Raw genomic sequence first — 14391 nt, forward strand, 5'->3', positions numbered from 1 at the left:
GTATGATCACAAAGAAAAGATAATGCTTACGTGATCGACATGAATAAAAATGTTCCAGATGAAATCACCTATTTATTTTCAAAAGTGTCGGAACATAATGTCATGCTCTGGCATCGTCGTCTTGGTCATGAAAATGCTAAAACTTTAAACCATCTTGCTAAAAATTACATCGTCCGTGGTTTTTCTGTCAAAGATTTTTTAACAATTGAGAAATGTGTAGCTTGTGCTTTAGGCAAACATCATCGTAAATCTCACAAACCAAAATTGGTCATTACTATTTCCTCGGTTTTTCAATTGCTTCATATGGACTTGTTTGGTCCGGTTCACGTATTGAGTATTTCTCATGGCTCTTATTGTTTGGTTATTACTAATGATTAGGCACCTTTCACTTGGGTGTTTTTCTTGTCAAATAAGAGTGAAACTGCAGAATTGATAAAGCGTTTTGTGGTGCTAATGGAGAATCAACTCAATATGAAGCTAAAAGGAATTCAATATGACAACGGCACGGAGTTCAGGAACTCAACGTTGAATTATTTTTGTGTCGAGAAGGGAGTACTAAGACAATACAGCTCAGCTCGTACACCGCAACAAAATGGTGTAGCTGAGAGAAGGAACAGAATCCTAATCGAGGCTGCAAGGACTATGTTGTGTGACTCAAACTACCTCTGTTCTTCCGGGCTGAAGCGGTCAACACAACATGTTACGTTCAAAATCGGGTGTTGATCAACAAATCACAGATGAAGACTCCTTATGATGTTGTTTATGGTCGCAAGCCTATTGTAGCACACTTTAGAGCTCTTGGATGTCCATGCACTCTACTAAATCTCGAGTCGACTCCAAAGTTTGGAACTAAAGCTGATGATTGCTACTTTGTTGGATATGTTGGTCGCACTCCATACAGAGTTCACAACAAGGCAACTAAGCAGATTATGGAATCTTATGATGTGTAATAGGCTATAGGAGAATGAAATCGTTGCTCATGTCGGTCCTGACTGGTTATTCGATTATAATGAATTGTTTAAGACATTTAATGCATTTCCATTTGTTGATGCATAAAACTCAGGTGCAGGGATTTTGAATGCTGTTGATGAAGATGAAGAAGACATCTCTGCTGATTTTCAAAAGTCTCCAGTGCTGGGTATAGATCCGTCGGAATCATCTGATACTACTCAACCATTGTCTTCTAGTCAACTAGAAAATGTTACTTAGGCTGTCTCTTCCCAAAAGTCTCCTGAAGAATGTGAATTGCACACAACTGAGACACATGTGGCTGATGTCTCATCAGCTAAGGGGGTGAGTACCATTCGTCAAATATTTGGTAGCACTCTATTTGCAGATGTCATACCAAATGAATACATTTCCAGTACCTCGTACTTGCATCGTACCACGGCATCTGGATGGAGGAACCATCTCTATGAACTCCTTGAAGATCCAACAAATCTACAGACTACCAGTTCCGTTCCTGATCATTCTATTCCAACAAGCATTCAACGGGACCATCCAATCGAGAATGTCATAGGTCACCTTGAAACAGGCGTCTCAACCAGAAGTCAGACAGGACACATCAACGGTCGTTTATATTCCTATTTTATCTCTCAGATTGAACCTAAGTCAGTTGAAATGGCTTTGCAAGAACCAAGTTGGGTGGAAGCCAAGCATGAAGAATTGAATCAGTTTGAGAAACTCAAGGTTTGGAGATTTGTTGAGTTGCCCGTTAGAAATAAGGCTTTAGATACAAGATGGGTCGTAACAAGCAATATGACACTGGGATAATTGTTTGAAACAAAGCACGGCTTGTGGTTTGTGGCTTTCCTCAGGTTGAAGATTTAGATTACACTGAAGTGTATGCTCTAGTGGCTCGTCTTGAGGCCATTCAGATTTTTTTGGCATATGCTTCTTACATGGGGTTCACGGTTTACCAAATGGATGTCAAGACGGCATTTCTGTATGGAGAAGTAAAAGAGGATATATATGTGGACCAGCCATCGGGTTTTATCGATTCGAGGCATCCAAGTCACGTCTACAAGTTAGATAAAGCTCAATGGTCTTCATCAAGCTCCTCGGGCATGGTATGCGACGTTAACGACTCATTTGTTGGGACATGGGTACAAGCGAGGGACCACAATCAGACCTTGTTCCTTAAAACGGCTGGAAAAGATCTAATCTTGGTTCAGATTTATGTTGATGATATCATTTTCGGTTCCACCAATAATGCTCTATGTTCTGAATTTGAAGAAGTAATGAAGAAGATATTGAGATGAGTTTGTGGGGGAAGATGACCACATTTTTGGGGTTACAGGTTCGTCAGAGTTCGACAGAAATTTTGCTAAATCAAGGGAAATATGTCGAGGACATGTTGGCGAAATTCGTGTTCCAAGATTCTAAGAGTGTGGCGACTCCTATGGCGGAAATACCAATTCTTTCATCTGATCCTGAAAGGAAATCCATAGATCAAACTTACTATCGATCAATGATTGGATCCCTGATGTATCTCACCGCCAATCGCCCCGACATCATGTTTGTAGTCTGTCAATGCGTGCGCTTCTAGGCTAATCCTAAATTTTCTCAGTTAATCATTGTTAAACGTATTTTAGATATCTGATAAGGCAACCGAAGCTAGGTCTTTGGTATCCCAACAACTCATACTTTGATTTATATGCTTTTGCTGACAGCAATTATGGAGGTGATGATATTGACAGGAAATCTACGTCTGCTGGATGTCAATTCTTGGGTGATCGACTCATTTCATGGCAATGTAAGAAACAACAAACGTTGTCCATATCCACTACTAAGGCTGAGCATGTTGTTGCTTCTGCCTGCTGTTCACAGGTTATTTGGATGCAACACCAATTGCTGAATTACGGTTTGAAATTTCTTGACACTCCATTTTTTTGTGATAATGATGTTGTTATTGCTATTGTTAAAAATCTTGTTCAACATTCTAAAACCAAGCACATTGACATAAAAATTCATTTCATTCGTGACTATTACGACCGGAAATTGATTCATCTTGAACAAGTTCACACTGATAATAATGTAGCGGACTTATTTACAAAACCGTTCGGAACAGCTAGATTTATTGTGCTTGTAGGGTTTCTTAAAATGCTACGTTTCGACGATTGAGTCTCTTTGAGGTTAAATTTGTACATAAAAGTTTTTCTTTCTGTTAAAATTTTTGCACAAATTTGGAGGGTGAAAATACAAAAAGAGTGTGCGTGTGTTTTATATTAAAAAAAAATATAAAAAGAGTGTACATGTGCTTTATAAAATTAAAAAAAAAATTAAAAATAATTTTGGCTTTTGGTACTTTTTCTACATGGGAGTTGCCCGTGAGAACTTCACCAGAAACTTCTTGACTCGAATCTTCCACACGTTGAGTATCTTCACGTTCGTCTTAGTTTTTTCTTGGTGTGGCTACAGATTCTTATTCTTGACTCAACTCCATTAGCTGCAACAAAACATGAACATAATAATATATATTGAGCGTTGGTTGAGGCACATATTAATATGCTTCGCTTAAAACAGTTTTGGGTCTCTACTAAAGAGTCTGTCTGTCTCCCAGGGTACAACAACCTAAGCAGTATGTACTACCGGGAAAGGCTACACGCCCCGAGGTTTCATCGGGTATATCAGTGTTCTTGAAAATGAATAAGTTAGAATAATGTGGTGAAGAAATCAAGTAGAGAGTACTCCTCTCTAACCATATGGATTTTTGAGTGAACACCCTTCTTCTTCTCTCAAAAGAGGCACAAAGCCTAATAATATATACAATAGTTGAAAGAAAACAAGTGTCTCACTTAATTAGTGACTTAATGTTATAATAAAAACTCATTAAGTGTCATAAAGCCACTTTACTCAAGAGTTTCACCAAACCAAGAGTTTTATATTATTATTATTATAATAATTAATTTCCATTCACCTTTTCTAAATTTTCCAACAGAATCAAGGTGTGTTTATTTTATGGCTTAATTTAACTGTTAATTATAAAGCCCCAATTTCTAGGGTTTACTCTGTTCATCGATCAACCTCTTGTGTATTTGTCGGTGTGTTATTGGTAATCATGTGTTTGGTTTTTGTTGTTGTAAAACACAATGTAGGAGACTTGATGTTGGATTTTTTATGTTGTAAAACAAAGTGTTTTTAATAATGAATCTGGTATTGAGTTTTATATTTGATAGTGAATCTATTATTGGTAATCCTGGTTGTGTGTTATGGGTGTTAACTTCTGTTGTGATGGTAGTTTTAATGGAATCCGTCAGTGTGTTTTAGATTTTGGTTGTTTAGGTTGTAACAGAAACACACTTATTGGGTGACAGGTGTGTTGTTTTTATGAGTTTAAAGTTATTAGTTGTAGGTTATATGGACAAATGGGAATTAATTTGATGGTGGTAGTGTGTTTGTGGATTGTGATCATAGTTTAAGTGTATTTTTTTAGTTTTAGGTTTGTATAAAACTTGTTAACATATTTTTTGGTTTAGTGTTATTGTTGTGTGTCTTATAATATAAACACACTTTTCTGTTATATGGGTGTGTTGATTTTCACCATAGTTACAGGTTGTTTTTTTTACTGGTTTACTAAAAGATTTGGTTATGCCCTTATGTGTTTGGGTGAGTCTTTCTTTAAAGGGTTATTGTCCTCAAATGTGTTGTAACTTAGAGTGTTTGGGGTTTTCAACACAATGTGATGTTCTGTGTAATCAGATGAAGCTCGCTACTAGCCTATGATACAAGTTTGAGAAATAAGTGAGTGTGGGTTATCTCAAGAAGCAGGAAAATGTGTGCAGATACACGAGAAACAAAAAGGCTGAGCTCCACGATCTTAAAAGGAAATACGCTGCAAAGTTTATACTTAGCGATGAGAAATTGTCATAAATAATATGGTTTTCAAGCATATGTTAGACTACGAGGGAATGCCTTCTAAAAAAAAGATGCGAAAGACGGCGACATCCAGAAAACAAGAATGTTTGAAGCTAACTTGATAGTAATTAACAGTGTGGTTTATGGTATGCATGTGGGAATAGGCATTTTGTGGTAAACTTGTTATTATCTATGTGTTTGCTAATTTGAAAGTTTATTAACTTTTATTGATATTTTGGCTTGGGTTTTAGTTTTGTTGAACTAAACTTGGAATATGGTAAATGTTTTAATGTTTTTGTGTTGGTTATTATATTTTATAGACTTTTGATTGATATAACATAGAACCAAAAATAGATATATAGTACAACATATGATGGATCTAAGGTTTCGTGCACAATAACACACCGTAAAACCAGTTTAACAAATAAATAACGTACAACACATATATACAACTATTACGGCTAACAATTGATCTAATTGTTTAATAATATATTGTTGCATATGTATAACGATTAAAAACAAATTATGAGATCAGAACACAATTTGTTATTATATTATTATAAGACAAACTTAAAAATAGGAATCCACAATAAAGATTTGAATTCCAAACAGAAAGAATTTGCATGTTTACCTTTATGTTAAATCCAATAGCTAATATTATTTCTTACACTTCTAGAAATTGTTGTCTTTTTATTTTAACTTTGTTATATATATATATATATACTATTTAATAAATAAAAGTTTTACTCTGCCACGTGTCCCTTTCTTACACATCCTTACTCTCAAAATCCCGCCTTCCATCCGTCTCCTTTTTCACCCAAGAATAGCCCTAACCATCTCATCATCCATCCTCACCATGTTTCAGTTTCAGAAACCCTAAACCATTATGGCCCATTTCCTAATGTTTCAGATCCCTCAACCATCTCATTACCCTCCATCGTTGATCCGTTGTCACCGCAGTTTATCATCATCCACATCTCGTCGTTCGAAAAAACTGCCTGAATCTTCCATTCCGAACAAGAAACGGCGATCCTTATCACCGCGTGTCGTCATCATCATCCACATCTCAACGATCTGGTTTCTGAACACTATCCTGCTTCAGCCACTTAGGTATACAATTCCTTCTTAATTGTTGTGTTTACATACGGTTTTGTATATGTTTGCTTTTATGTTAGGGTTCCAATTCCAGTATTGCTTGTATGTTTATTTTTACCTTAACTGTTATCGTTGATGAATTCGTTGTCTATCTTCAATTTAATTTAAACCTGTATAACTAACTGTATGTACAAAATCCTTTAGCTAATCCACATAATCACAAATCTACAAGTTATACAGTCATAAACATTATAATCTGCAAAAACTTCCTGATGCATCACAGACTACCAATTAACCTGCCTTTGTTTTTCTTTTACTTTACTAAATTCTGCAATAGTTAAAAACTATAATTAACCTGTCATGGTAACTTAAACTTAAAATGTTTTTCTTTTTTTTCTTAAAGACCAATCAAGATGATGTTTGGCTTACAAGCTCCTCCAGCAAGAGTTTGGACTTTTCTAGGTAATTTATTTATATTTCAATCTTTTGTACACAATTGTAACATACTAATTTGGTAAACCTTGCTATGCACATAATGTTGAGTTTTAATTATCATTTGATAAAGCAGGCATAGACAATTAGTTTTAATTTATTGTGTGTCACTTATATGTGTAACAGCCTATCAGCGACCTTGAGCAATATCAAAGTGTGATTAGAATTGAGGATCCTGTAGATTATCCTGTATAACTTCCAAACTTTGACCTCGTATTCTTTTTTTTTAACAGATATTGCAAGTTCACTCAGAATGTGAAAGTGAGACAAAGATTGGTTTCTAACCAATTCAATCATCTTAAAAATAGGAATACAGTTGTCAACAAACTGCTGGTGTTATGTAGAATCTTGCTCATGTGAATCAATGAAATAAAATAATTAACAAAAGGAGTGGAAACGGGCCAGTTTGACTCGAATACCCAATCCATTTAATATACGTGAACAAAAGGAGTGCAAACGGGTCAGTTAGACCCTGTATTCGATACGTTTCACTAGCTTTTACTTCATTTAGTTGCAGCAATGAGTTGTGTTCATGTTCTAAGAATTGGGTTTTTCGTTTGAGTCGAGTATGTTGTTGTAATAAAGAAATTGTGATACATAATTGATCATTTAACCCACATCTGAAGCATTCCCTCATAATGAACTGGGTTGTTACAATTTTATATTTGAATATGATTTTTTTTTTCAATTTATTATTTAGTTATGTCCTGATGGACTAAACATTTTCTTTGTTCTTTTAATTAATGTTTTCAATTCTAACAACTCAAACTACCTTTTCAACATTCCTTCATTAACATTCGGTTTTCAGCCATAGACAATTGTATATGACCAACTAGGGAGTAAAAAGCAGAGATGGAGTAAAATATAGGTATTTATATTAGGTACAGATTGTAAGCTTACAAATAGGACATCTAATGTTGTGTATAAAGAAATATTTGGAGATTTGTGATTTCTTTATGAGTTTGTAAAATATGAGTGTAACTTAATTTTGTCCTTATTTAACGTAATTCGTCATTTTTATTCTTTTTTTTACTCATGACATGAATAATTTGTATCATTTATAATTTTGTTATATAACAAACACATTAGTTATTCTTTTGATTATATTATAATCATTTATGAGTTTGTAAAATATGAGTGTAACTTAATTTTGTCCTTATTTAACGTAATTCCTCATTTTTATTCTTTTTTTGTTTAACTCATGACATGAATAATTTGTATCATTTATAATTTTGTAATATAACAAACACATCAGATATTCTTTTGATTATAGTATAATCATTTATGATACAATTATCATTTATGATACAATTATGTTCTCTGGTAAATGAGTAAATTATTATAAAAAGATTTTTCGTTACCGCTATATTAAGCTTAGTTTTTTTTTTCTAAATTGTAGTTAATTCAAAACTTTACTATTGTACAACATATGATATATCATATAATATTAAGCATATTTTTAGACATATATGCTTGATTAAGCATATATTTTTTTTTTCTAAATTGTAGTTAATTCAAAACCTTACTATTGTACAACATATGATATCTATCATATAATATTTGTCGATTTATGATAAATGTATTAGTACAAAAAATGTTTAATTTAACTGTAATGTATGTTCGTATATTTATATATTTTAACCAAATGTATTTATCATGACTTTTTATTATTGATATTAACTTTTAAATTAAATTTGTTAAACCCGTGTTGTATACGGGTACATAACCTAGTATATATATATATTTACGCATATTGTATGTTATTCTTTGGTTTGAAGTGAAGACTGAAGATCACATAGATTGACTTTATGTTATATATAAAATGACAACTAGTTTGATTTATTTATTTTTTTTATTTATTCGTAACAAGTTTAGACGATGTGTATTTGATTGAATTTAAATTTAAATAAATTAGATTTTGTCATATTTAAATTGTATGATAGCACCTAGTGAGTTATGAGCAATCAATTCGCGCCCCAACATTTCCGCCTTAGGTTGACAGGTAAGGACTAACGATTAATCTTGTTTCAGGATCAAGTCTCACTTGAGATAAAAATATACGACTTTTGTTGGGCCAGTGGATTTTCTCATTTATGAGTGGGTTTCCTCCGAATGATAAAATAGAGATGATCAGATGTGTTAGTAGCCCGCCTTTAAACTAAATAAATAAAGTTGGTCTTTAATATAAAATTTATTTTATCCATCCCCATTAATAATAAGTCAATGAGAAGTTATAATAAGGATTTGTATCGTCCTCCCCTTGTCCTCCTCTTTCACTCCGTTGCCCTAATTTTCATTTGTTATTGATACTTTAGGTATCTCCATAAATTTATGGTAATTCAAAAAAATTCGTTTCATATCCGAATTAAAATTAATGATAATATATTTTAATTATATTTCTATATTTAAATAATTAGTATATATAGGGATGGCAATGGGTCGTGTGTGGGAAGGGTCTAAGTATTCCCAAACTTGTTGGGTATTTATCGGGTAATTATCCATCGGGTATCGGGTATTCCTGTTAGCAATATTATCTTAATTTGGTTATCAAGATGACATTGAAATATGTGATCCATATATTGTATAAAAGAAGCTACAAATGTTTTCAATACCAAGACAGTGTGTCGTCTTGTCAGTTGATTAGTGAGAAGACGAGCAATTCAGAAGTTACGACACCTCTCATGGATTAGAATTTGAATATGAAAATTTGGAAACCAAAAAGTTATGGTCTGATGGATTTTTTTTAACAAAACTGATATGGCTAAATGGAAAATGGGAAACTTATAATGAAATACATTTAAAATATGCTAGTTTTCATTGTATACCATATATAAAAAAAGTTATATCGGGTAATTCGGGTACATAATCTAGATAAATAGGTCAATGTTATCGGGTAATCGGATATATTAGAAATCTTAAACCCGTCCCAAACACGTGTAAAATTTCAAAATTATTCTCAAACCCGTCACAGTTATGTCGGGTTTCGGTAATCCCAATCATGTTCGGTTACATTGTGATATAACTTTGGGAAAATTCCCAAAATAAGCGTTTATGATACGTTTTTCAGGTTTTATGTGTCATTTCCAACAAATTCCCAAAATAGGTATTATAAACTAGTCATGACGAATAGATAATGATTACCCACGAGTAGTTTGTATAACCAATTAAAATTTTTCGCGTGTCTATAAACTAACCGTAACGACCAGTTTCACTAATCATCTACTCGTAAAGATTAAATAAGTTTAAAGCCTCGTAATCAACACCCACGAGTAAATAACAAATCCTTTAGTCGCGACGAGTATATTCTAAAACTTTACGGGTCACGAGTAAATTTTAAAACCCACGAAGATGCGTTTGATTACCAAATGCATTGAACCAGTTAGTTTTACAAAATACTAACCGGAATGGTTAGTTTGATTAGTCAACTAGTCGTTACGAGTAGATCTTGGTCAACGACTAGTTTACATTCGCCATACGAGTATTTACTAGTAATTAACTCGGCTCAATAAGTTTACCTGGTAAACATTACGCGTACGAGTAGTTTATATGTAATTAACTCGTCGTGACTAGTTTACATTCCCGATACAAGTATTTTATTCGTAATTAACTCGTCCTGATAAGTTTACCTGATTTACACTACCCATACGAGTAGTTTATTGGTAGTTAACTCGTTGTGTCTAATATTCACCGGATAAGTTTACCTGATTTGCATTGCTCATACGAGTAGTATATACATATATTATTATAACCTTGTGTATATCCACCGGATATGAGTAATTACAGAACTTATAAGATAATCGTTTAACATGACCTGTTTTAAAACGACTAGTAACAAAATCTATAAACTCACAATAACCGAACCTCAAAGATAGAGATACACCTTGCCGTCCACAATCAAACAGAACATACTTAGTAGCTCCTTATGTTTCTTCTCACTTTCTGCCATAACAAACTACAATATTATCAATCTCCTCCCCATTGATGTGCAGGTTCAAAACAACAAGAACATGACGTTTATATAAACCCAACAACTTCAAAACAACATTGTAACGACTAGTTTAGACTATAAAGTAATGAGACGAGTAGATTGTTACGTTAAACTAGCCAAGACGAGTCAAGTACCTATAAACTACTCGTATGGGTAATGTAAATAAGGTAAACTTATCAGGACGAGTTAATTACGAATAAAATACTCGTATTGAGAATGTAAACAAGGTAAAATAGTCACGACGAGTTAACTACATATAAATTACCCGTATGCGTACTGTTTACCAGGTAAACTTATCAAGACGAGTTAATTACCAATAAAATACTCGTATGGTGAATGTAAACTAGTCGTTGACCAATATGTACTCGTAACGACTAGTTGACCAATCAAACTAACCAATTCGGTTAATATTTTGTAAAACTAACATGTTCGATGCATTTGGTAATCAAACGCATCTTCGTGGTTAGTTTAATATACTACTCGTGACTCGTAAAGTTTTAGAATCTACTCATCGGGACTAAAGGATTTCTTATTTACTCGTGGACGTTGATTACGAGACTTTAAACTTATTTAATATTTACGAATTGATGATTAGTGAAACTGGTCGTTACGGTGACTAAATGATTTCTTATTTACTCGTTGGCGTCGATTACGAGACTTTAAACTTATTTAATCTTTACGAGTAGATGATTAGTGAAACTGGTCGTTACGGTTAGTATATAGACACGTGGCAAGTTTTAATTGGTTATACAAATCACTCGTGGGTAATCATAAACTATTCGTCACGACTAGTTTATAATACATATTTTAAAATTTTGTTAGAAATAACTATGGGTGTTCATCGGATCGGATAACGGATTATTCGGGTTATTCGGATTTGAAAATTTTTGGACCCTATCCGAAATCCGATCCGATCCGAATTAGAAAAATTCCTATCCGATCCGAATCTATCCGAATTCAATTCGGATCAGATTCGGATAATATCCGAAAAATCCGAAATTATCCGAGTAATCCGTAATAAACCTAAAAAATTTTCGTATTTTTTTATTCCTAACATTTAATAGTTTAGAATCACAATAAACATACAAACCGGAAAATACGAATTATTCTTAACACAAATTTAAAGTTTAAACTTCAAATAATAGTCTAATAAATATACCAAACCGAAAAATACCACTAAAAACATGTTTTTATTCAGATTAAACGGATTTCCGAATAATCCAAACAATCCGAGAACAACTCACCAAAGCTAATCAAGCCGGGGCTCTTATTCATGCCATAAGGCTATCGGAGAACAACTCACCAAAGCTAATCCCGTCGGTTAGTTACTTACTTCTTATTATTATTCTTTACTTGTTTATGGCCGTTAATTCTAAGAAAGCTGAAACACCAATTCCACATGTAACTGCAGAAGTTGCTGTTGGAAATATTGTGAGGCGTGTGCTACATATCATCCGAGAGGAAGATGTTTCGCTAACAACAGCTTTCATTGGCGGCTTGAGTGACGACGATGAAGACGACAATAATCCACTTGTATCAGCCGCCGCTGCCGCTAGAACCACCCTCAGGCCTCCTTCCCTGCAGACTCTTCTAGAAGACATTCCACCCCACTCTTCTGCAGCAGCAGCATCAGCATCTGCAGCTCTTCACCACTCTTCATCTTCTGCTGGTGATTCTAAACACAAGACTAATAAATGTTAGCTTACTACTTACCTCTCTAATATTTCTACAAACTTAAATCTTATTATCATGCTGCTTTATCACTTATTATAATATATGCTCTGCATGCAGCTACTGATAAAAACTCAAGGAGTCGGAAGCTAAAGCATAATGTCATTGAGGCTGTCAATGAGCTTATTCAAGATATTGCCACCTGTCATGAACTGATAGCTGAGCAGGCTGTCGAGCATATTCATCACAAGTATTCTTTTCATCCCAGCTTCATTATTATTATCTTTTTATAATTAGACATGTTTGTTAACTAGTAAGTAGTATGTATCATTACTTTTATTTTATAATTATCTGCAGTGAGGTTATACTAACGTTAGGCAGTTCGGGAACCGTAATTGAATTTCTTTGTGCTGCAAAGGAAAAGAAAAGATCATTTAGGGTGTTTGTAGCAGAGGGTGCTCCAAGGTTTGATTAAGAGATGTTATTATATTCTTCTTTTCTTTTTACAAGCTTATTAAACGAGTTATTGTTGTACAGATATCAAGGGCATACTCTTGCAAAGGAACTAATTGCTAGAGGATTGCAGACAACAGTAATTACAGATTCTGCTGTTTTTGCCATGATTTCACGTGTGAACATGGTATGTGTTTAACTTCTTGCGTCATCAACTTAACTGCTTTCTTTTGTTTTAGTTGCATTTTAGAATGTTATGATGGTAGGTGATTGTTGGAGCCCATGCTGTCATGGCAAATGGCGGTGTGATAGCTCCAGTCGGGTTAAATATGGTTGCACTAGCGGCTCAAAGGCACGCTGTCCCTTTTGTTGTTCTCGCAGGCATTCACAAGGTAATAATACTCCCAGCACATAACTAGTATGATTTTGTACAACCTTTTTCGGTATGCTGAAAGCCTAGTTTTTGTAATGATTGTTGTTTTGGGGCAAATGACAGTTATGTCCTTTGTATCCTCATAACCCAGAGGTGTTGCTGAATGAGCTTAAGTCTCCATCTGAGTTGCTGGACTTCGGCGAGGTTTCAGATTGCATGGATTTTGGAATGGGAACCGGGTCCCCCTTCATGTTGTTAACCCTGCTTTTGATTATGTGCTGCCAAAGCTCGTCAGCCTATTTATTACTGACACGTAAGCTCACTTGTCTATATATATTTACAGGTTTCGTTTCATATATACCCAACCAAAACTAAATATATCATATATACCCAAATTTAATGAATTATTATTTTAAAGACCATTCTACCCTCCTTTTCATTATATTTGTTTCAACCCAATTTTTTATTTGGATTTTGATGATGACGATAATCGTCGTTTCTTTTTTGAATGGGTAGATAAACGAGCCAGGTATAATCGCATGATAAGCAATCTAACTTGAACCAGATAGTCGAACCAACCGTAATCACATCTGTCTTTGTCTTCATCTGCTTAGCGCATTATATTATCGCATTAGAGCATATTATTGCATCGGTTCGTCGCATCTGTTTACCGACTTCTGTTTGTTTTTGTTATAAAGGAAAATAATTAAGCTAAAAATGGATAAATAGCAAATTTTGAAGTTAAAGATGGGCCATTCTTAAGTACCGTTTGATGGTCCAATGTACCCCGAAGACGAAACATGTCCGATCTGCCGTAAGGCCTGCCTGGATAAATTCGGAGAGCATGCGGTTCATTGCAAGGAGATGCCTGGGTTCAAATACCGACATGATTGGGTGCGGGACGTTCTTTGGGACATCTTAAGGCGAGCTGGGATATCAGCTAAAAAGGAAGCCCCCGTAAACTTCCTTACAGACCCCACGGAAGGGAGATCCACTCTACGACCGGCAGATTTGCTCGTCTTTGGTTGGGCCGGGGGAAAACACGCTTGTGTTGACCTCACAGGGGTATCTCCCTTAGCTGGTTTGAGGGATAATGGGTTTGTAGCTGGGCAAGCAATAAAAAGGGCTGAAACGAAGAAGGTGGAGAAACATGCTAAAGCCTGCGAAGAGAACCAACATGTTTTTGTCCCTCTGGCTTTTGATACATTTGGCTCCTTGGCACCGGAAGCTATCCGTTTTCTAACCAGGGTCCAACAGGTTGTGCATAGCAATGTGTCGACTCCAAAGGGGCAGGGGTATGTCTTTAGCAGGTTAGGGTTTGCAATTCAGAAAGGGGTGGCGGCGCAGCTTGTTGCCCGCCTACCTGCTATATTGATGTAATATCTATGTTTCATCAGTAGAAATAAATAAAATCTAATTTGATGTTAAAAAAAAAAAAAAAAGATGGGCATACATTAGAACT

The 14391-nt window shown here is 34.7% G+C and overlaps 1 pseudogene across 1 annotated transcript; it reads left to right on the forward strand.

The window, feature by feature from the left end:
- Window positions 1–737: 737 nt before the first annotated feature.
- Window positions 738–13246, forward strand: LOC143614688 (uncharacterized; annotated as a pseudogene). The gene is made up of 9 exons (XR_013150332.1): window positions 738–885; window positions 1064–1138; window positions 11667–11752; window positions 11844–12128; window positions 12224–12353; window positions 12461–12568; window positions 12641–12743; window positions 12823–12948; window positions 13053–13246. The product of XR_013150332.1 is annotated as an uncharacterized LOC143614688 (transcript).
- Window positions 13247–14391: the final 1145 nt, after the last annotated feature.

The sequence above is a fragment of the Bidens hawaiensis genome, unplaced genomic scaffold, assembly GCF_021521415.1.
Source record: "Bidens hawaiensis isolate Kalapana, Puna unplaced genomic scaffold, B.hawaiensis_p1.1 tig00040741_1, whole genome shotgun sequence".
Classification (NCBI taxonomy): domain Eukaryota; kingdom Viridiplantae; phylum Streptophyta; class Magnoliopsida; order Asterales; family Asteraceae; genus Bidens; species Bidens hawaiensis.